Raw genomic sequence first — 24,531 nt, 5'->3', positions numbered from 1 at the left:
AATGTTCCAAATTTTTTTAGGTTTGTCACGGATGATTTTTAGGAGATCTTCATGGCAGTACTTCTTTTTGGCTTTTTTCAGCGCGCTAGTATATTCCCGAAGGCAAGTGAAATATTTGTCCCATTTCGATGGAGAAATGCTACGTTTTGCCTCTTTTTGTAAGAGTTTTTTCATAGAAGTTGTATACCAAGGACTGTCATCGTCACAGCGAACAGACACTAGTGCAACGTATTCTTCGATTAGCGTCAAGACCTTTTGTTTATACAGTAGCCAGTTCTGTTCTACGCTTCTGGAGATGGCCGTTTGAGAGAAGAAACTATAAAAGCTTTCCAATTCGGTAATGATTGCGTGGATGTTGGCTTTGTTGTAGTTGCATATGAGCTTCTTCCGTGAATTATGCCTAGGTACTGGAATAGAGAGGTTGAATAGTATGGTACAGTGATCACTCAGGCCTTCTATACACGTAGGTGAGTGAATAAGGTCGGGGTGGGAAGCGAAGACAAGATCGAGTATGTTGTCACCACGAGTCGGAGTAATAATTGTCTGCGTGAGGTTGAATAAGAGGGACAGTTGAATGAAGTCATTTGATAGCCAGGAAGGGGCCTTAAGGTTGGCCCAGTCTATATCGGGAAGATTAAAGTCCCCTCACAGAAAGAATTTTGCACGAGGAAATCGGGAGTTCAAATCAACTAAATCCGAGTGAAGGTCCTTAATAAAAGCATAGTCACAGTCTGGAGGTCGATAGCAGGTGACCAGTATGTGATTACCCGAGGCAACAGGCAGATTAATGCAGAGGATTTCATAGCTGCTGTTTATATCTACCATATAGGAGTGCAAGTGGGATTTGACTAGAACCAGAATTCCCCCTCCCCTTCTCTCAACCCCATCTCGTCTGTAAATTGTGAAGGACCCAAAATCACGCAGAATCTCGTTGCTCTGTATGTTTTCATTTAGCCACGATTCAGTAAAAATTGCTACTTCGGTGTTGCTGTCAAGAAGGAGTGCCTCCATAGCTTCTTTTTTTGGCAGGTAACTGCGCACATTCGCAAGTAGGACCGACAAAGTATGACGTGAACGGGGCGGAGAAGGCACAGGTGCAGCTTTATTAGATACTGAATTCGTAAGCATGTAGCAATTGCTACTTTACTTCTACAACAGATGCTGTATCAGCAGTGTACGTGAACTGTTTATTTTCCATGAGAAGCTTATCAAACCTAATTTTAAATGGGTGTTTATTTTCTTGAGCAAACAAGTAAAGATTCTTACGGGCTAGACGAACACGAGAAGAATAGTCTTCACGAATTTGGAAATTAGAGCCCTTAAGTTTGGATCCAGCTGCAAGTATTCTAGTTTTATCTTTAAAATGTCCAAGTTTTACGATTATCGAACGGTTCTTAGTGCCTTGAAAATGGCCCAGCCGGTAGGCCCTTTCGATTGCATCTCTGTCAAGCGTTACACTGAGACTTTCCGAGCAAAAAGCCATTACTCACGATTTGGACTCAGCCCATGTTTCACCTTCCGCGTCTGGCATTCCAAAGAAAATTAGATTACAGCGACGCTGGCGATTTTCCGAGTCGTCACACTTTGCAGCTAGTTCCCTTACTTCATAAGCAAGTTTAGTGATTGTGGAGCTAGTGTTAGAGTCCGATACAGCCTCACTGGTCTGAGCCACTCTTTCCAGTGCATCAACTCGAGCAGCGAGGTCGCTAACCATACTTTTTATGTTTGAGTTATCAGCCCGAATAAGGGCTAGCTTCGCCAGTACAGCATTTTGACCTTGTTCAAGGCGGGAAATAGCTCTGGCTGTAGTTTCAAGGGACGTGGAGGAGTTTTTGCTAGTAGGACCAGGGTTGAGTTTGACGTCTCCTGACATCAGAAGCAAAAGACTAGCAAGGTGAAAATCGATACATAACAAGTACAACGACTGGCATAACGATCCACATAGGTAACCACACAGGCCGATTGAAGGGCACGGCACCGCAAGAACATAACGGTCATCAAAATGAACGCTCATGGCGTACGGTAAATAACGAACCTGCGCAGACAGGGGAAGTCTCATGACCGTGATCGTTGCGGTGGCGTGCCCCAGATGATTCCAGAGTGACAAAGGCTTTTGTAGGAGGGGCGTATCACCCGCACGCCTGGTAGCACGATGTCACAGTGCCCGCCGAAATCGCAATCAGTCACCAAACGTGGAGGGTAGCTTTTGGTTCCAGTATTCAGCTGTGATCCGAGGGTCACTGCGTCGAAGGTTTCAGGCATTGGAGTCATCGCAGGAAACCCAAGATCGGGCCAGGATAGATTCCGTGCAGAAGTAGGAACCGTGGTGACGACGAGTGGGCCAGCCATGATCGCAAGGGCGAAAACCTGCGCAAACAGGGGAAGTCTCATGACCGTGATCGTTGCGGTGGCGTGCCCCCTGGTCACATTTACTGGTCCTATTTTCTTAGGCACCGAGGATGATGCAAGGAATGCATCAGAAAAACGACCATCCATTCCGCAGACCCGATTGCGACTCCTCCGATAGCTGCAGTTCAAATGAAGTGGACAATGAGTCGTTTGAAAAGTAAGTTGCAATTGGTCACACTGCAGCTGATATGCTACTTGCAGTGTAAATATTACCGACAGCCAAGTTTGGCTGAGATATGCATATTCAAAGTAGTGGCTATAAGCATACCCTACTTGGTATCACGTGAAGTTAATAGGCAACGAATGTAAATCACACATCCGAACATAATAATGATAACACGGAATTCTCGCATGGCATAATTTACGTCCGCCTCGTAACATTGTTCTGGTTTTAAAGTGACATATCAACCTTTCTCATTCGTGCTTCGCATATCATCGATTCCCACTGTACATGGAATCTGCCAATTTTCTTTTCCTTCTCTTAAATTCTTCATTTCTATTATATGTCTCACTTTCTCCCCACCTTCTTCTCCTCTTCATCAATATCACATCTCTCCTCCTCACCCTCAGCGCTTTTTTTCTCTGCTAGCGTGCCCGGATAATGAAGTTGTTACAATGCTCGCCTTTGGAGTGTGGCTAGGTTGGTTTGAGTCCCACCTCATCAAGACACTTTTATTTGTGTAAAAATAATCTCTCTTTCTTGAATTTTCTACATCTTTTTCTCTGTCACCCATCAGATTTATTTCATCGCACGACGGACATACTAGAGCACGTGCTTTAAGAATGAAACAGAGGACGAGGAAGAGAACGGAGATAACACATGCCGGTTTACGATAACGATAGCTTTCTGTTCACGGATGACGACCGATGGCTACCATAAACATCTCCGCTCTTAAAAGACAACAGCTAATTACGCCGTGCCAAAAAACGGACTTTCATTCTATCGGCGAAGGTAAAATACATCTACGTAAATGGCATAGCGGAAAGCTGATGGGTGAAACAGTCAATAAGGTTTTTGTGCCAATGCCAATAATCCAGCCCAGAAGTGCGTTTAGCTGAGCAAACACACCTGCGGCAGCTGGTATGTATACACGTGCGATCAAGCACGGATACACTACACGACACTGATTGGACGACAAAATGAATGCTTTAGATCGTCTTATTGACAATCCTCAATCCAGCGCGTTGGCGTGTTTTCACTTGGCCACCCTTTATCATTAGTGTAACGGAAAACGCGTTGGTGTCAGGCGCACAGGAAAATGCACTGAATTCCACATTCGTCACGTTTCGCTTCTGCCATTCGCCGCCAGCTTGCCTTTTGTCTACATTTTACTTTTCTTGCTCCATTTTCTCCAGACACGCCGTTAGAGTGCGTGAGAAAGGTATAGCAGTGCCTGCTTACGAGCTAGTCGGCCTAACATGCTGGTTGCTTATAGAGAGAAAACCACGTGAACAATTCGACCCTCGTGCGTCTCATTTGCCGCAGCGAAGGACCCGTGCGCAAATCACTTGCATCTCTGCACCGCAGCAGCGGTGTAACAATTCGTGAGAAAATGTTGGGAATGAGCCTTCAGCAAAACTTTCGCTTAGAGGCAGCGACAGAGATCTGTTCAAAACGCCAACTACGTGACAGTGTCAAGTATTCCGTTCACATGAGTCTTGATTAGTTACACTTCTGACGGGGCCGCGCCATCCGAATCGACCAGCCCGTCAAAGTTTGTTTACACGTTGCTGGCGCCTCGAAAAGTCGCTACTTGGGCCGCAGAAGGCGCGCCCCTATCTCCGCTAGCCCACAGACAAGCCGATGCTAAAAAGCCGACGCGACGCTCGACTCCGCGCCGTTGCCCTCTAGCGGCTGGCCCGCCAGTTCCGCCGCGAAGCGCGGTTCGCTTCTTCGCCGCAGCTCGCTCGGTGCGCCTGCAGTCTTCTTTCGTTTCATTCCGCTCTCATTCTCCTTGACGCTGAGTTAGTCGGCTGTCGGCTGCCGGCTGTGAATACAAGCAAACCGAGGCGGTAGGACCTTCGCTCTTACTGCCAATTGCAGGTAGGTGATTCGGCGCTGTTTTTGCTGCTCTGAACGTCAGCGGTTCTCGTAGACGTGAAGTTCTAGGGCGCGCACAAATGCGCGGGAAGGTGTACGCGTGTGCCAGTTGTATCGACTCTTTCGGGGCACTTTTGCCCTTGGCGCGCTTTTCCTCAGTCTCCTCTTCAGCTCTATCGAGGAGCCGAGAGCGGGCACGCCCCCTTCCTTGTGCCGGTCTCTGCTAAACTGGCGTGCGCGTTGCCCGGAGAGAGTGCTTTTGCGATTGCGCGCGCGTAAATGACTGGCGATTTGAATTCCGATATCAGAAGAATAATACAAAAAGAACAACTCATGGTGAACTAGAAGAGAAAGTTGGGCTAGTCCTTGTCTCTTTTTTGTGCTGTGTTCACAACCCACGAATGGTGGGGTGAATGGGAAAGACGCGCGTTGTGCCAACAGGAAAAGCATGTTTAGCTTCCTTAGCTATTTGCAGTTTACGTTGTCCGGGTCGTCTGGATTCCGCAGAGGTCAGCCGAGAAGTTAACTAGCGCCGGTTATTGCCTAACGTGTAAGGATAAAGAAATACTGTGTGCGCACGCTCTAAGTCGACCGGTGGATACGAGTAGCAGTGCGAATAACCCGCTAGACGACTGTCTTGTGCCGTTGTTCGCGCTGCTACTCATTTTATGTGGACACTAGCCAACCTGCCCATGTAAGCCCTCAGCTGACCTCGCGCTTAAGTACTCTTTGTATTGGTGACTGATCGCAATGTTGTCGTGCATACAATATTAAAACAAACCGTTTGGTTAGTCTTTGCAGTATTTTTCGCAATGATTTCGAAATATTTGCCATGCTTGAGAAAGGTGTGTGTGTGTGTGTGTGTGTGTGTGTGTGTGTGTGTGTGTGTGTGTGTGTGTGTGTGTGTGTGTGTGTGTGTGTGTGTGTGTGTGTGTGTGTGTGTGTGTGTGTGTGTGTGTGTGTGTGTGTGTGTGTGTGTGTGTGTGTGTGTGTGTGTGTGTGTGTGTGTGTGTGAACGAAGCATTGTGGTGAGCAAGGGGGTTTACTCAATGGGCCCAGGTCATCGGACGTACTCGTGACAACCTGATAACACGAAGACGTTCTTTATATCGGACGAGGACAAGAACACACACGAAAAAATCTCGCAATGACAAACAGAAAGCCTACAATAAGGTTTCTTTTGCGCGAGGAGAAAGTCTACGTTGTTACGGTCAGCATGCTTCGCTCCCACGACACCAAGTCTAGAAAACCACACTCACGCGCGCCGTTGTTGCGGTGACCGCAGCACCGGACAGCGTCGCAGTAGCGTCCACGGTGAGACACGCCTTCTCGTGTAGCTCGCTGGCTCGAGCTTAAGTCGTTGTCCCACACCATGACGTCTTGTTGACGTCCAGGTCACGCTCGACTGAAGCGAGCGCCCAGGACACGGGGTCGAAAGCCCCGACAACCATCGAAGCTGGCTGCGTACGTTCGCTCCGAGACCAGAACAGCGGCTGGCCGTGAAGAACGTTGCTTCGGACCAACCCGGGGTTGAGGTGGGGCGATGCCCAGTCCAGAACAGGCCCGGACACCGAGGGTCAGAACGAACAGTCGGGGCGTGGCCCGAACTTGTTCTTGCGCTCTGCTCTCCGAGGTTAGCCGAGCTGTCCCCGTGGCTCGGGAGCTTTTCACGAGGTACGCGCACGAACACGCGCATAGGCTAGCTTCATCATTTCACCGCTATCACCATCATGGTAATTCCCGCGCACCTGAAATGCTAAATCGGCCCCGCACACCGATCACAAATAAATCGGCCCCCTACGGCTCACTCGTCGATGTCATCACAAACATGCATTTTACAATAAGTGGGCGTGCACGTCCGACATCAGAACTTTGCAATATGCGTCTTGCAGCAGTGGCACATTCGAGCACATATTTTCTAATGTTACTTCGTTCTAACCGCGAATGCAATCTATTGCCTAAAACAACGTAACTGCGAATAGTTCACGGCACGTGCGGCATACCAAGTTTACCAGAATCTAAACACCCTTTCAATAGAAATAATACTCACGCAACCAGCATGTAAACTGAGTGATTTGATTGATATGTGGAGTTTAACGTCCCAAAGCCACCATATGATTATGAGAGACGCCGTAGTGGAGGGCTCCGGAAATTTCGACCACCTAAGAACCAACTTGAAAAGTAGTAAAAAAAATACACTCCCAGAGAAAGAGTCGTTCTGATAAAAATCTGAAGTGGATTATGCTTTTATTTCAAAAGTAAAGTATAATTGCGGCCAACAAGATAAATGCCTGCTGGCCACGACCACGGGCGTTCATGTTTGTCATGATATACAGTGGTGCCATGAACAGATACTGACAGCGCATAACGAACTGCTGCACGAAAACATTGACTTAGGCTATTGACTTTATTTACATGCATTATGGGAAAATCGAAAAAAAATGGAGAGAATTTATTACTTTGTGCCCAACAAACAATGCGAATTGAGCACACACGATGGTGTCTGTAACTGTTCTTGCTGCGGCCCGAATATCCGACTCCTACACACGAGGGAGATCGACCGCATTGTAGTTAATAATGCGCATAAAGAAGAGACCAAATGGAAATATCTAAAGTATAAAATTTGGCACTTTATGCTAATGAATCGCAGCCAATTTTGATACGACTTGTTCAAGGAGAATAAATGGAACTTCACCCTGTTTTTTTCACATACACTTAAGAAAATAGCATGCTGTGCTTTGAGGCGCTTGCTAAGTGCGCGATTTTTTTAAAGACACATGTTAATTCTGTTTTGGGCTTAACGACTCTCCGTAGAGAGTATCATAACATTTAAAGTTCACGCGCCTTCTTGATATGAGTAATATAATTGGCAAGCCAGGATTCTATAAAACAGACAGAGGGGGCTCTTTTTTTCTATAGAATGTAGACGTTCCTTCTGGGAATTCGTATTTGTGCTATGTGCCAACCAAGTCAGTGAAGTAAAAATACGTCCCGTTCAGTCTATGGCTCTCTTGTGATGCTAGAACTTCAAAAGAAAGAAAATGAACTTCACGTCGAAGTATATTCAAACGCTGACAGCTATTGTCGAGAACCGTAAAAATAAGTGTTGACATTCGGAAACTTATGTTGCTTTTTTTTCCCTTACTATACTCGTTCTTGACAACGGTAGAGCGAGATGGCGTCAAAATGAGCGACGCAAGCACAAACGCCAGACTGCGACCGAGTGCGCTTGTGTTGGCTTTACTTTAGTGTGTCCGTGATTATGTCCAGTGTGTGCTGCTTCATAAATATCATGGCTCACCAACCAGCCCATCAGTAGCATGCTAAGGTATTTGAGAAGCTCTAATTACAGCGCACAACTTTCGAGAGTTTAGCTAGTTCATTATGCTCAACTGCAATTGACCGGTACAGTGGAGACGCCAGCAAGACGTATGACGGAGCCATTTTTTAAATTTAATATCGTCAAGGTGAATTTAAAGACAAGCTTTTACAACATACAATACCAATACCTTCATGCCCAGTTTTGTACTTGGTGGGGGTAGTAAGTTAGCAACAAGCCATGTATGTTGTCCTTCCTCCCTTCGGCTGTGGCTGGTATCGCTTAATATACCGGGAAAAATGACTTTGAACAAATATGCATACAAAATTGTTTTAATTATTTACAAGAGGTGCTGTAATGAAGGGGTCCACACACATAAAAAAACTGCTCACCTTTCTGCCCCCGAGCCGAAGTACCCAAGCTTATGTCACTTCGCACCACATGAAGAGCTCTTATATGAAGCATTATATGGCTACACACGCCCCCCCCCCCCCCCCCCCCTTTTTTTTTGTTTCCGCCTTACGCGAACTGCGCCACGATGTCCGAGAGCATTGCAGATTATTTTAGGATCATCTGTTAGACTTCATTGCGCACGCAAGCACGAACAGCGAGTTCATTCTCGAACGAACACGACTACCAGTGATAATGTTCGCGTGTTCGCTGCCGCATGTGTAAATGCCGCCGCTTTTTGCCGCATTGATCGAAGGCCCGACACTCTCTTCGCCGTTTTAAGAGCCAGTATGTATTGCTTTGATCAGACTTTCTATTTACCGGTCTCAAGCTCGGCCAAATTAAGTTTATTCTTGGACATACAGACTGCTACTTTCGTCAACGTCACGACCACGTGGCAATATGGAACTCTAGAGCGTTGCAAATGGGCAATTTTCACTAATTAACTCGGGAGAGTTATGGCCTATGTGCGGTATCCGCTTCTTCTTTTCTCTAACATATCTTAGTTTTTCTGACAACGTTTATGAAACGCAACTAATAAAAAAGACGACTTTGCACTGTAAACACGGCGTGACACGGTGTAACATGGTGTAAACACGGTGTAAACACGTTGCTGATATATAACAGCAAGATTGCAACCCCTCCCCCTTCAAGGCGATTAACGGATTTCGCGTAATCGCCTTGAAGGGGAGAGGGTCGCAGTCTTGACGCTCGTTCCATATAAGCAACGAATGGTTCTTTTGCTGGCCGCGAGATGACGCGAAAAGAGACTGTGGTTGCTCTAGCTTCCGCTTGAACGTGCTGCCTGCAGCCGCCGGAGCGCGCAGGCCACGCGCTCCCGTGTTCCCTTTCATAAAAATTGGCACTGTGCATGGCGAGCTCTCCTCGAATGAGCCGGGTAGCTCATAATAAAGGGTACCTTCTCCCCAGATCCGTAGATCGGGGAACGCATACAGATGGCACTGTCCAATCACGTGTCACAGTCACAAACAACCTGCGAGGGTGACACGCATACACTGCCAAGTAAACGTTCACTATTGAGGCGTGGTCACTGCACTGCAATGTGGCACCAACGTGGCTCTTTCTTGTCATGTGCGCGCCACTGGGCGAGGGTTGCCGCAAAAGGGTTGCCGCAACAAATCTCAAAAGTGTCTGCGGAACTGCTCGCTCAATTAGCAGGGTGATTGACATCCGGGCTGACACCACTGTCTCTTCCAAGGAAGATGTTGCTACCGCGTGAACACTTGTGGTCGTCTCGTGAAACGGTTTACGGCAACTCACGGCATGACTCCGCGCTTCCCGGCTGGGAAGCCCAATACATGGCAGATATAGGCCGGGAGCCGATCGACGACTTGTTTGAAAATCAAAAGAACGCCGCTCTCTCATCAGCTCAGGTGCCGACCGCAACAGCATACGTCACACTTGATGACGAGCAGATAGTGGCGGTAAGTACGCGATATGGACCGGCCGGAAGCTGTCGTGTTCATGCATTGTACCGAACGTTTTTATGTACTAAACACGTTGGTTGTACCTGACCTGCAGCTTCTGCTCAAAGGAAGATACTACCAATGACGAAAACAGTGGCCCGCTTTCCAAACGATGCTTTTGATTATAGCTCTATAGAAGCACGCTTTCACTCGGCTGTTGCGAGCAAGTGCGCAGCACAGCACCAGTTCAGCTCGTCCATTGCTGTCAGCGTAGATTAGCAGTGTGTAACATATGTAGTTGAGGGAGTTGGCATAAACAGCCAATCTGATCTGCCAACTCTAGAAGTATGAGTGTAAGTCACCAGGGGGTTTACGTTGCGAGGCCTTTGTGGCGGGGTTACGCTTATCCCATCTGTGACCACACTCTGCAAGGGCGCCGCGGCCTATGTGATGTATCGTGCTGATTTTGTGATGCCCCAATGCGCAATGGGATTGTGACACACTCGCTCTGAACTTGTACAGGCCTGCATGCCGTCTTTGCTAGCTCCTTGCAAGAAGGTATGGAACTTGATCGCTAGAGTGACGGGCCGTTTCACCACTCACTGTTAGACCTTCTATATGATGCTAGTTTGTACATGCACTTACGACACCGTGTAGACTGCATAATGGCAGGCTCTCTAAATAAAAAAAATGTTACACGTGACCCGCGAGACATCTAAAAGGAAGCCGTGGCTGCTAAACAAGTTCATTTTGCTCGTTGGGTTCGCTCCGGTTATGCGTTATTACGTACTCGAGGAACCTGCCTTGGCCCTCTGCGGCTTCCTCCCAGCGCGCCTCTTCGGTCTCGCGACCTGGGGAGGCGGTGAGACGGAGATGTGTGGTTTCTCGAGGGAAGGGGGTGAGACACGTCTCCCTATTGATTCCGCCAGATGCGGACGCTTTCGACAACGGGACTGGCGAAGCAAGAGGTCGTGAACTCGGGATGAATCAGTTTACGCATAGAGAAATATACGAGATGAACAGTGGCCACTCAAGGCATTTTACGACCCAGCAAGTCAAGGTCGGACTAACTACTACATGGCGTACCCGTGCTCGCTTTTATTCCTTTATCAAGACATGTAATAGCCGCCTCAGAAGAACAATGAAAACACAAGTTTGGCATCAAATTCTTGAAAGAAGAAATTTTATTGATTTGTGCAATTTTCGTTATCCGCTCTTCGTCTTGTCTTGCTGATGACGTTTAATGCTTAACCGCAAAAATCAGTAAAGCGTGACTAGAATGTGTTGTCTTTCGGCATTTGTTTTTCACAAAGGGTGCCCATTCATGTGGTTTAGATGTACCGTACATGTATTCCCTTTATGGAAGTATGGGTGTGTAGCCTAGTGATAAAAACTCGCTTTCGGAGCATGAAGGTACGGGTTCAAATGCGAGCGTTGTAAAGAAAATTTTTATTTTATATAAGCTGAAGACATTATCGATTCTGACCAGCCACTTATGGCGCTGAAGGCAGCGCAGGTGCTCGGCCGCAGCGCCATACGGGAGTGTCCGCTCTTTGTTTCCCTATAGCTTACGTAGGGAGCCGACCTGTTATTTCCGTATATCATACTCGGATGGACATCGGATTGAATGACACAATACGCGCAATGGAAGAGGCGTTTTGTGATGGTATATTTTAATTTATCGCACTGCATGCATGGTTTGAGGCAAGCCAGCCACGCCGTTGTTATCACTGTGATTTGCCACTCGTTGCAATTAAGGGCGATAATCAAACCCTGCGTATTTTCTGCGCAAATCACAGCCTTATTGCACGTAACTGTAAGAAAAAGAAACATTCACGGTAGCGTCCCGAGCATCCCTTGATGTATAAATTAGGTGCATTGCGGTGCCTTGATACGTGTTCCATACTCCAGCTTGCAAGCGTCTGTACCATTGCAGAGAATGCTCTTGCACTTTTGATATAGACCGAGTACAATAAGGCAACACAATGTACCGAACAATATACCTCGAGGGACCGGCATCACGAGAAATGAGCAGCAGTCTTGACAAGCGCTTCGGTTTATGGTCTAAAATGCCTCAGCGTGTATATGTACAGAGATACGCATAGTTCGAAATGTGTTATAAAAACGACACGAAAAGAAAGGGTCATTGGTAAATGAACACGAAAATGGAATGTTTCGCAAATTTATAATCCCTAAAGGAGCACTGGCATGAAACTTACTCATGTCAAGATTTTTGCGTCAACGAGTATAGCTATCGCCCCCCTAGTAGCGATTCGCGACCTAAAACGTATCTCAGTGACGAATGAGTATCTGTAATATTCAATAATGTATTCGCTATCGAACGTGGTTCAAAATGGGCGGAAAGCACGCCAAAGTTTAATGCTGGCAGCGCTTCCTCGCGGCCACGTCGAGGCCGCTGCACAGCTGTTGCCGCTTCCAGAAAAATTGGTGACGTCTCACTGGCGTTTCGTCTGCTAGGAGCGCACGTACAGTCAGTTCAGCTGTGTCTCTGAAGGCGTATATATATAGACCTTCCTACAGGTCGCCAACATCACCGTCCTCGCCGTCGCCGCAGTCAACATCGGCAAGTGACGATGACAGCGACATGGAATTGGGTATCGCCGCGATTCGCGACCATCCTTGCTTGACAAGCTCCGCGTTAAGTGCAATGTACTTATCCGTCCCGGCCCTACTGTCGGAGCTCAGGAGCACCAAATACGCACCTCATGTCGCGGACGTTTGGCGAGTGAATCGCTTCTTTCAGCTGCAGCAGGGCACACGGTAGAAATAGCCCCGGCCTCGAGAAGAGGCCTGTGATACCCAACTGGTTCACCAACACATGATTTACCCTGTAAGAGCTCGCCGCAAAGGGAAGGAAGCAAATGTGGCTGTTCTTTATAGGCGTCCAGGCCATCTGTCCAATGGCTCGTCCGAAGTCAACGCACTGGCTGCGTTGAGGTTCGTGGCTTGGAAAGGCATGAAACGTCACGCACTTTCCGCTTTTACGCGCACTACGCGGCGGTTCTCCGATATTCTGGCACGTATTGTCACTCTGAATCACTGTACTCACACGCAGTGGAGCACAACGCAAATCAGTCGATGCGACACGATAAATCGCGCGCACGCTTCAACACAGCAAGGAGAGCCACTAGTGAGAGCATGGCTGGGAGTCGGCTTCAAACACACTCAGAGATCGTCGACGTCATCGTTACTTGCGTATCGTCACTCATTGATTTAATTGATATGTAGAATTTAACGTCCCAAAACCACCATATGATTGAGAGACGACGTAGTGGAGGGCCCCGGAAATTTCGGCCACCTGGGGTTGTTAAACGTGCGCCCAAATCTGAGCACACGGGCCTACAGCTTATCCGCCTCCGTCGGAAATGCAGCCGTCGCATCCGGGGTTTGATCCCGCGACTTGCGGGTCAATAGCCGAGTACCTTAGCCGCTAGACCACCGCGGTGGGGCTATTTGTGGAATGTATCACAGCGAACACGTAGCACTATGTCGATGTTGCAGGGCAGTCTATTTTTTTCGTTTTTTCTCCTTATATTTTCTGCCCTGTTCGACATTGAAATAAAATAACTTCGACGCGACGGACGCCATCGAAATTTGGCCAAGAAGACCTACGCATACCAAGTGATCGAATGATGGCAACATCTCGATCATGAAATTTGATGTCAGTGCTCTTTTTATTGTCCTCCACATAATACGCGCATGTTACACAAAATTACGCAATTAGAATAAGTCGAATACCTTATCAGGGCTTTAAGTGCTTGTCTCAAAGCAAACAAGTGTGGTGGTATTCAAGGGTAATGTATAGCTATGTAGTTTCGAAGCGAGCACAACGCCAAACAGCGAGGTTGCATCGAGCGCGTATCTCTCCACAGAACGTTGACATACAGATAAGAGCTGTTGTCACGGAATAAATGGGGCAGTCCTCTGAGGCTTCTGTCGCGTACTCAGGGTTATCTTGGTGCCACTATCACGACACACCCTTGAAATCTACTTGCACTCTGTTGCCGTAAAACATTGTACCAGGTACAGCTGGTTGTTTGCAGCAATCGAAGTCGCAATTACATCAAATGAAGGAGAGGGCGTACTGCGACTTTTGGGCCTGTAACCGAGCACCGTAAACACTACCACTTTGGCTGCTGTCATGTTGTCGAACCCACTTAGAACATACAGACTTAGTGGCCATTGGAATTAGCCAATTGACACTTTCTAGTGACAGCAGCTACGCGATTCGACAATGTTGTTTGCTGTGGCCGCTGTAGACGTTGTATGCATAGAACGGTCCCAATCAAGTATCTCAAACACGTGGACCTTTCGCTAGCTGTCGATAACGGTTGTGCTCTAGCATTGCCCCGCCGCTGTGGTCTAGTGGCATAGGTACTCGGCTGCTGACCCGCAGGTCGCGGGATCGAATCCCGGCTGCGGCAGCTGTATTTCCGAAGGAGGCGGAAATTCTGTAGGCCCGTGTGCTCAGATTTAGGTGCACGTTAAAGAACACCTGGTGGTCGAAATTCCCGGAGCCCTCCACTATGGCGTCTCATAATCATTGGTGGTTTTGAGGCGTTAAATCCCACATATCAATGAATCAATCATTCCTCTAAGCATCCCTTCCAGTGGCGTTGACACCCCCATTGCGCAAGCGCGTCTTCTGTCCATTTGTTTCCTATGCTCCCCTCCTCTCTCGTCTCGTAAGCCGATGCAGGCAGCGTCTGCTAGCAAGTTTGTTGATTAAAAAAAAAAAAACGGCTGCTTGCGCTGCACAACCGTTCGTAGGCATTGTATTATGACGTTTAAGTTAGTGCCGGTGAGAGATTTCTCCCGTGTGTTGTTAAAGAATAAAAATTCGCAGTGTGCGCGTTAACTAAAAGCGGAATGCTGGTCTCTGTGCTCAATCAGAGTCTTCTGTCTTCTCATTGCCCATTATCCTGCGATTGGCATCTTCCACTTCGTGCTTTGCGCTTCCCCAGGTTCCTCTCCTGTGCAACTTACCACAGAGGTACCATAATGGTACGAGCGTCTGCTTTTGTTGTGGGAGGTACCGAGTTCGATTCCGTCCCGGTGCTGGCGCGCAGGCCACCGGAGTGGCAAATTAAAGGTACGAGCGCGCTTCGCGGTTGTGATACCGCACGGCGATGCTTACGTCGCTCGAAGGGGGGTGGGGGGGGGCGCTTGAGAGACATGGCGGCTTATGGGTACCGCGGGCCTCCTGCGCAACGCGGCGATGAGCGCCATTCTCAACGCCGCCACCAATGTAAGCGTTAGCGCCCGCTGCTTCACATTTACACATGGTCCCCACTAGCGGGGGATGATGTACTTTTTTCATGCTACGTACAAAAAAAAAAAAAACACTTGTGCCACGCCTGACGTCGTGCGTTCCGCTGTTTATACATCGACCTCGAAAGTATGCGCTTCTAAAGACGACGTAGGAAGGACGAACAGTGCGAGACGCGTAGGGTGGTCGACACGGTCACCAGATGCGTATTGTAAAACACGAAAAGCGCTGCACAAATTTGTTTTTGCATGGTGCCTGCATAGTGTATACAGAAAAAAAATTCTGGACGCTTACTTAACGTTGATGTGATACTAAGCCGCGCCTGGCGGCACGCCAACAGGCTATATAGCAGCATGTGCACGGTAATTTTGTTCCAGACAGACTGCAAGCTGCATGGTACCCTGAAAGAAGAGCGGAACGTCAGCGCTCGATGCTTGACAGCAGCTTTATACACCACGACGTCTTGAACGTCGTTATATGCAGTCCACCTTTTTCTTTGATTCTTTTACAATGTTAGCATAATATAAAAAGTGGCATCGGGATCGAGGCGCAGGAACCACGCTGGTTGAATTAACTCTGTAATGTACGGCGTCTCTTGAAAAAAAAAAAACTGCTTAGTTTCCGGACACCACTTATGCATTCAGTTTCTTGCTTTCTCTCTTAGCCGGCAATGTTTGACAGTGGTTGCGATACTCAATTGCTGACCCGAAGGTCACGGTTTGACCCAAGCATGAGGGTGGCACTTCCGATGGAGGTGAAAATGCTAGAGGCTATAGTGCTTTTAGATTCAGGGGCACATTCAAAAACACCTTCATATGAAGTGTTCATAGTTTACGAGAAGACATTTGATTCAGTAGAGATATCAGCAGTCATGCAGACACTTCGGAATCAAGGCGTCCACGAAACATATGTAAGTATCCTGAAAGGAATCTACAGAAGATCAACTGCCACCATAGTGCTCCATAAAGAAAGCGATAGAATACCAATAAAGAAAGGTATGTGACAAGGAGATACGATCTTCCCAATGCTGTTTACCGCGTGCTTACAGGAGGTTTTCAGAGGACTAAAACGGGAAGAGTTAGGGATACGAGTTAATGAAGAGTACCTTAGTAACCTGCGCTTGGCTAATGAAATTGCATTGCTGAGTAGCTCAGGGGGCGAATTGCACTTAATGATTGCTGAATCAGACAAGGAGGGCAGAAAGGTAGGTTTTGAAGTTAATCTGCAAAAAACGAATGTAATCTGAAACAACCCCGGAAGAAAACAGCGCTTCGAGATAGGTAGCAGTGCACTTGAATTTGTAGAAGAGTACGTCCACTATAAGACAGGTAATAACCGTGGAGCCAAACCAGGAGATTGAAGTAACTAGAACAATGAGGATGAGGTGGAGCACGTTCGGAAAGCATTCTCAGATTATGAATGCTTGCCGAATGTGCTTCGAATAACACGTGAACCTTCGAATAACGCGATCAAAGGTCGCAGGTTCGGTTCCTGCCCATGGCAAGTTATCTTTTTATCCACTTTTTTTTCTTCACATTTACTTTGCAATTACCTCATTTAACATTCCCTATACTTTCCTTGGCATGATTTTTTGTTGGACCTCATTAATATCTATGTATAGAGCTTTCATATATCTGTGTGTGTGCGCGTGTTCAGAAATTGGAAGAGTCGCACTTCTTAGTTTCTCTTTTCACCCAGCGTGTGACACTTCCGGTGTCCCCGAATGCGTAATGTTTGTGGATGTGCACTGCGTGGACGTTAATTTCGCTAATGAGTTCCCGCCCGCATTCAAGGCAGTCCGAGTGGCCGACGCCGCTGGCTGCATGCATGCTTAACGCGCTGGGGTGATACGTTTCGCTCAGTACGACGCGCGTTGCCTATGGCGAGTGTATACAGAGAGCATGGTGCACTCCAGCAAATGTGTTTCCAAGAGCAGCGAGCAACCGACATAAATCGCTGTAAGGTCTTTGTTCGCAGACCCCATGCACGTATTCTGGTTAGTTATTCCATTTATTTTTATGCGCCAGATAGCGAGAGGCACGTCATGAGGGGAAGTAGGGGTTTCCTAACTTGCACCTCTCTCTATGCGGCGCATTAGGAAGCTCACCGTGTCTTTAAATGCAAGTGATTCTGACTGCTAATCAACTGAATGTCTTACACTATGGTATACATAACCGAACATTTCAGCATTGTTTGACTTACTATGGTTAATGCGCATGCCGGATACGTGTAATCGCAACTAACACTGGTCCATGTCCCCCAATACTCCCATGGCAATGTTTCTCGCAAAAAAAAAGAGACAGAAATTGCACAAGAAGCTAGTGCGTGCAGATGGAGGCCCAAGGGGAACACACCACATAATCGATGTTTGTGCTGCGTGACGAAAGACCATCTCCCACGAAGAATTTCCACCGAACTCAATTTTTCGGGTTCACGTCGTTCTCAACTTCCCGCCTCGCTCGATGAATTCGGCAAATGTGAGTGTGTTCCAGTGCAGTGCTGGAACTGCGTTCCAAATACTTGAACGCATTTCCTCACTTCTTTTAACAAATGAAAAACTTCCGCGACATTCTTCATCGTTTTCGTCAGTGATTTCATACTCCTCGTTTTCTGACCCTCCGTTTGTTGATATGCACCTTTAAAATGGTTGAAAAAAAAAAACAGTCGCCCAAAAAATGTGTCCTCAAAATTTTACTCGTATTCCGGCTTTGTACAGGAATTAGTACAGGCCTTTCGAGTGCAGAGAACTAAAGCGGCGCCGCTCTACCTTCTCCGTATTTTCCTTATAGACCGTAGCAACTTTAAGGGTGGACTTCATATATATGCGATTTAACCTGTCTGGTTCAATTGAAAGTCAGGATATGCTATAATGCGTGTGGCTGAATGACATAATGCGTGCCGTAACAAAAGTTCACTCTGTGTTGGAGTCCTGCCGCGGCATTGTCGCGAAGGCATATGTCACGCAGAAGGCTTTTCTTTTCCTTTTCTTCAAGTACTGTTGGAGACTCTTTCTTTGTCAACTGCTATTAGATAATTTTTTTTTTTTGCGACTGCTCTTGAAGAGGGACCCTCGAAGGAGAATCGGAGCCGATGGGGGGAAGCTGCATCCGGTCGGTTCTCAAGCGCCCCCTGCCTCCAACGAGCAGGCTCCCGCAGGGGGTCCACGGTATGGGCAGAAATCGAAATTTATGCGCGTGTGCGTGCGTCGTCGCCGTTTTTTGGCATATACTGTTCTCAGAAAATGCACTACTTTTGTTTCGAAGGAGGCTTCATGCGACGATGTAAGCTCGTGTCGGGATTCGTTACTTTCGGCTTACGGATTGGTCCGCGAAAGCAGATTTCCAATTGGCAGAAAACAGCGGCTCTCCCTGCTGTCCGCATACACATGAATGCAGTGCAATTGCATTTGAGTAGCAACTCGGGCCCCTTTTTGGGCTAAGCAGACTCAAGATCCAAAGCGCAACACATCACAAGAAACCAGTCATGTAACCCGTGAAGTATATGCCCTTATTTTTTGTTGGGTATTCGGTGTACAGTGTATTTAGTAAATTCAATAGGTTGTGCCAGATAAACGTCTTAATGAGTGTTCTACGAAATCATTGTGCTGACTACTCATGGCTTGCATGTGCAGAGTTGCTTCCACACTCCTTCGCCTCCCTGGTCTTCCGATGCGCCTATAGCTTAAACAACTCCAATATTTCGCTACGGTATTCCGAAATATTTCTCGCTTTACGCAGTGATCTGTCCTTAGGTTTCTTTTGCGAGTTATGTCTGCAATATTTGGTAGCGCTCTGATTTTTTCTTATAAGATTACGGATATACGGTTGTTGTAAAAAAATTAAAACTCTTGCATACTCAGCAGGTACCACACAACTTTCATAGTTTCTTTCTTTCTTTCTTACTTTCTTTTTTTCTTTCCTTTTCCTTTCGTTCTTTCTTTCCTTTTTCTTTCGTTCTTTTTATCTTTCTTTCCTTTTTCTTTTGTTCTTTCTTCTTTCTTTCTTTCTTTCTTTCTTTTTCTTTCGTTCTTTCTGACTTTCTTTCTTCGTGCAGCCAGTTTCTTTTTTACAAAGTCGTCTGATGCGCTGTTGTTTTCGTTTAGAGTCTGTCAAATAGCGAGTGCGTTGTTCTTTCGTCCGCACACAGATGCTGCGTGAATGCTTCTAAAACAAAAAAAAAATTCTGCCGCATATTGACGGCGCCACGTATGCATATTATAGCCTTATTTATTCTGTGTAGTGACGTGCATTTTTTCAGCACTTGCTCGATAGATAGCTATGCGTCAATAAAAATCTTTAAAATGTAGGGGCGCAGCATGGTTTCTTATAAAAGTGTCTTCAGGTTGAAGATGTTGGCAAATAGCAAGTCGGTGAATCTTTTCTGGCATAATGCTCAGGAAGAGACATCCCGGTGCGGTTTTATCCGATGTCGCTCATGGGTTTCACTTCTACAGCTCCACTTCTGCAGGTTAGCGTAATATTTCCTTCGTCACAGTCGAAAAAAAAAGTGCGCACACAGTAACCTATTGTGCCGATTGTTCAGGAGTGTATCACGTGTATATTCGTGTTTCTTTTTCTTGGCGAGGGACGGGGGGGGGGGCAATCAACTTGCCAGAAAGCGGTTTCCATCGTTGAGGAGGCTGTTGTACGGTCACTGTAATATGAACCGATAGTACAGTAAGAGGCAGTGATAGAATCCATCACGTAATCGATAAGCTAATACTTATACCCAAGAAACAGTAAAAGGGCGAGCTAAGCAGGTCGTATGGTGACAAAAAATATGCAGAGACCGATGCAAGCAGCGACCGTAGAAACGCCACATCAAAAGCTGTTCATCCGTTTTACTGATCATCGTGTTACCTTCATCCTCTTTTGCAGTAAAGTTTGTCTTAGTATATCTCAAACCTTTGACCTTCGCTTACGGAGCTCACTTTACGCGACCAACAGTGGGTTACGCGGACGTGATCAGCGAGGCGTTTGTTCCATTTCACTGCGGTAAACTTGAGGCTACGACGTTCTCCAGTCTGCTGCAGGGAAAATGTACAGGAAACGTGCACAAAAGACGCAGCTGGCGAGAAAAGCGAGCGGCGCGCGTTGTTAGTTCCCGCATGTGAGCCGCGCTGCAGGGCCGCGAAAGCGTCCGCCGCGCCGCGGAGCTTGAAGGCCTCGTCGCCGTCTATTTTCAGAGCGGACGCGTGAACCAAGCACTGCCTGCTGTGCGACTATAATAGGTCGAGGGTTTCATGTGCACAGAGCCTGTTTAAGCTCGCGCGCGCGGGCCGACAGCTTCGAATCACCCCTGGCAATTCTCGTTTGTAACCGGGGTCGCGTTCATGACCACGGGTGGAGTTCTCTGCTGCGGCTTCCTCGCCTGGCTGTGACGGCCGCCCAGGGCCCGTATCGGAGGTGGTTACGAGGGGCTCGTTAAGCACCTGCAGTGTGCGTTCCTGTCGTGTTAGAGCTCCTGCGGTGACCTGCTTAATGACGGATGTTACCTGCTGCGCTGAAAGGCCTGCGCGATGGCGTGACGGTGTTTGGACGACGTCCTGGGTGCGAAGTATACGGCTGTTGCAGCGCAGCGCGTTGAGAATAGACGCCGTGCCCATCTAATGTTCATGGTCCCGAAAAACAAAACAGTACTGTAGCACTAATGACATGAAATCACATCGTCTATTCTTGGTTACAGAGCAAATAACACATGACGCAGGCGAGTGAACGGAACAAGGCACTCCTCAGCGCCATGTGTTCTTTACGCTTGTAACCAAGTATGACTGACCAACACCTCCTCTGCAACACTTTCGGGCCCTACTTGAGACTGGCAGAGTGGCACGTGTTCTCTGGACTAAAATGAAGTTAATTCATCATCATCATCATCATGGTCTGAAAATCTGCCGATTGGTAGTCTAGGCACCCGAGAACAAGTGAGCAATACATTATAGCGTAGCTGAAGGTCGAGAATTTACAAATACTTCTGAAAGTCGGCTAGAGACTGCTCCCTCTATCTCTACAAATGATGCCATATACAAACGGCTTTGTGTTTAGGGATAAATCTGAAAGAAAATGCGTTAAACACTCGCTGGTAAAATTCATGGCTATTCGAATTTATGCATAAGCTCCGGTTCTAAATGAACATTTTCAACGCTCGAAGTGCGTTTTCAACGCTTACAATCATCACACAGTAGTAGCGCACCTCTATTAGTGACCGAAACTTCGTAAAATGATTGGGTCTATTGAAAAAGCTTTAAGGTTGGCACCCGAACAACCAGGTATCAGTGCGTCTATGTGTTTGTGAGTTGAAACCTTCCAGACCGACTGTGTTCGCATGCGTTCTTGTTAAATATATTTTCATCTAAGCTTTTGTAATAATAATAATAATAATAATAATAATAATAATAATAATAATAATAATAATAATAATAATAATAATAATAATAATAATAATAATATGTGTCATTTATTTTTTATTGACTTTTTATTGGGATGAGGAGGATGGCGGGGGGAAAAAGCAGAGAAGCAGCTTGACCATAGGTTCTGCTCCAACTAAAAGTACACTTCGGTGAGGTCACAGCAGGGCACATCAACATCCTTATTAAACGTGGTGAATGAACACGTGATCATCACTACAACGCATCGCCTTTTCGTTAGAAATAAAATTATTAAAAAATTCCGACAACTTATAACCCAAAATTAAACACCCGATTTTCAATAATTCAAGATTAGCGAGAAATAAACTCCGAAAAACACCCTTCGAATTACAAGACAAAATAAACTCCGAAAACACGAACCTCTACACCATTAACCCTTGTCCCCTACATGTACAGAAATTTCTGCACCATTAGCCCACGTCCGATTCATCTTGATGGAACAGTGGTGACGGTGCTCGGCTGCTGACCCAAAGGTCACGGGTTCAATCCTGGACGTGGCGGTCACGTGTTAATGGAGGCGAATTGGAAGAGGCCCGTGTGCTGTGCGATGTCAGCGCACGTTAAAGACCATGCACTCAAGTATGAAATTTGCGGAGCCCTCCAACAGGGCGTCTCTCATAAAAATATATGGTGGTTTTGGGACGGTAAACCACAGATATTAGCCTACGTCTACGGCAGTTCGCTGATTTGAGTGTCGTGAACTTTGTAGTTACCGTGGTCGCCGCGAGATACCACCACGCGCCCGTGCTCAGGATCACGCCTAGTCTATCCAGCATACTTAGAGGACCACTGACACCAAATAGTTGGACAGCAAAATGGTGCGTCGTCTGCTACCTACGGTAGACTCTAAACGAAAATAGCCTGAAATAACCTAATAAACTGGGTAAACCACTTGTCGTCTAGCGCACTACATTTTATGGGGTTTTTTTTTACTACCTACCAGTCGAAGTAAAAATTTACTCTCGTGCTAACCGAGTTTTTGAACGTCGTAATGGTAGTGATTATTTATCCCTGTGAGGTTTTGAGCGAGTATAGAGAGAATAAACTTTTCTTGTTTTCACAAGGTTTTTGAGGGGATTTCTGAGAGTTATTTTAGGTGGTAAAAAAATCAAAGTTGACGGGTGAATTCATCCAGAGTCGACATATTTATTCTCAAATGACGGAAGAATTGATGACACATAGATTAAGATACAGACAAGCACGTACACAACAAACGCAGAATAAAACACTACCTGAACAGACTGAACGTTTTACTCGGCTGTGCTTCGAGAATCGAGAATCCGGCATATATAGGCACGACTTTTTGACCTGTCCTGTAGTGGCAGTAGGTGAGCTGTTTTTTGCATCGATTAACAATAATGGTTAAAATGGCAAGCGTAAACTTAAGGTAGACTGCAGGTCGCCAGGAGTCACACCGACCTTTTATAAAAAACCCACCCGACCTCACCTTTTTGATTAACCAATAATTAGCTGTTACACCGGCCTGTTGGCTCCAATCGTGTTAGCACTGCTGATGCACAAGCCCATAAAATATACCTGTGTACACACAAACCCCGGCAGCTCAATGATTGTCATTGAGCGGTGGTGCACAAACACAGTAGCAGTACGTATTCATGACAAGGGGCGTAGAAGAGCGGTGGCTTGTTCCCAACGGCGCACTAGGCCTTTTCGAGGAGCACGGCTTTGCGACAGCTGGCGATCACACAATGCACCTCCTGTGCGAATTTCGTTGTCATTTCAGACACGAATTAAAAATACGTGTCCACTATCTGCGGCGTCTTAAGGGATGATGTACGCGTATCTACTTCCAACGAAAGAGACGGACCACCATTCCGGTTTTCACCTGTGCTCACCGGAGGGCGCTCGTTATTTCCGTCTGCCTCGTATCGGCTCTCGTCTTTGCGCTACATGTTTGACAACAGTGGACGCATGGGGTGGGCAATTCGAGCTGCGCTTTACTCCAGGAGACAACGTCTTCTGTGGAACAAAATATATGCGATGTTTCTTTCACATGCTCCTGCGATGCACTCACACTGGCCACTGCCCGACTTGGTGCCGACGACATAGCGAAGCGTTTTGCTTACCGCTTCTCCAGGAAGCAACCACGGACAATGACCTCAGCTAGATTTTTTTACCACTGGCAGCTCTTCGCAATTCAGCACGGAAGTGAGGTATCCGCGACGTACACGTTCGGAGGCTCGCACTCGAACGCGCATGGTTACTTGATGCTGTAATAAACGCGGGAGATCCATCAGCTCAACCAGGCACACAGATCCCGAGCTTCTTGCACCGTCTGCCTCCACGGCCGCCGCACAGCAACAGCCAACGATTTGCGAAAATATGCAAGACAACTTTCCAGCAGGTTTTTTGTTTCGTTCACACAATGCTTTCCTCGCACTCGTTGTGCTTGTGCTGCTCCCAATTCCAGCGAAAGTGCGTTGACTCGAGGTCAGTCATGAGACTTTGAAAAAAAAAAGAATAGCATCTGTGGGCCTCGTGTACCTTCACGATTCACTGTGAGCGTCACTCGGGGGGTATGGGGCAAAAGCCACCGAAGCAGCTGCAGCTTGCAGTCACGTGGTAATAAACTCTGAAACGCAGGTTAACAATCACGTAGTAGAAAACTCCTCAAGAGGTAAAACTGGATCTTGACATCGTTTTATTACGTGCCTCTGAGGTGGTGGTAAAACTATGTCATGTACCACCTTTTACTCCAACACGAGGTGCTAATTTAAACGCGAGAGAGTTTTCAGAGGTCATGAGCCGCAAAAATCCCAAACTCGGATAGTCTTTGCATACAGTTTACTTCCGGTTTGAGGCATATCCCTTTGCCGCTTCAACTTGCCTGTTGCTCAGTGCAACAAACGGTAGGAGACATGTGCTATTCTGCGACGCCTTTTAGCCAGTTCTTTAGTGATTGTGTTCTGAAATTCTTTTGCGAATACATGATATTTCGCACATTCAGTGAGCGAAGCGAGAAGTGGGAATGGGTGAACACGAGGAACGATGAGAGGCAGGTTTCTGGCACGTTTATGCTTTGAAACACGCAGTAATCTTTTGCGGAATGGCATCTCGATTTGGTAATTTTTGACCACAAATGGCGGTCACCTCACAATAGCTCACACATATGAACACATGCTGCCGATTGTCAAGGTAGGTTGACAACATAAG

General features: G+C 47.0%; 1 long non-coding RNA gene across 1 annotated transcript; it reads right to left on the bottom strand.

Moving 5' to 3' along the window:
- Window positions 1-1,084: 1,084 nt before the first annotated feature.
- LOC142776291 (uncharacterized) lies at window positions 1,085-6,326 on the bottom strand. The gene is made up of 2 exons (XR_012887424.1): window positions 5,710-6,326; window positions 1,085-2,367 (listed from the first exon to the last, which is right to left on the bottom strand). It is a non-coding gene; the product is annotated as an uncharacterized LOC142776291 (long non-coding RNA).
- Between the last annotated feature and the right edge of the window lie 18,205 nt (window positions 6,327-24,531).

Source organism: Rhipicephalus microplus, chromosome X (genome assembly GCF_043290135.1).
Source record: "Rhipicephalus microplus isolate Deutch F79 chromosome X, USDA_Rmic, whole genome shotgun sequence".
Classification (NCBI taxonomy): domain Eukaryota; kingdom Metazoa; phylum Arthropoda; class Arachnida; order Ixodida; family Ixodidae; genus Rhipicephalus; species Rhipicephalus microplus.
This window is presented reverse-complemented; position numbering and strand designations above follow the sequence as displayed.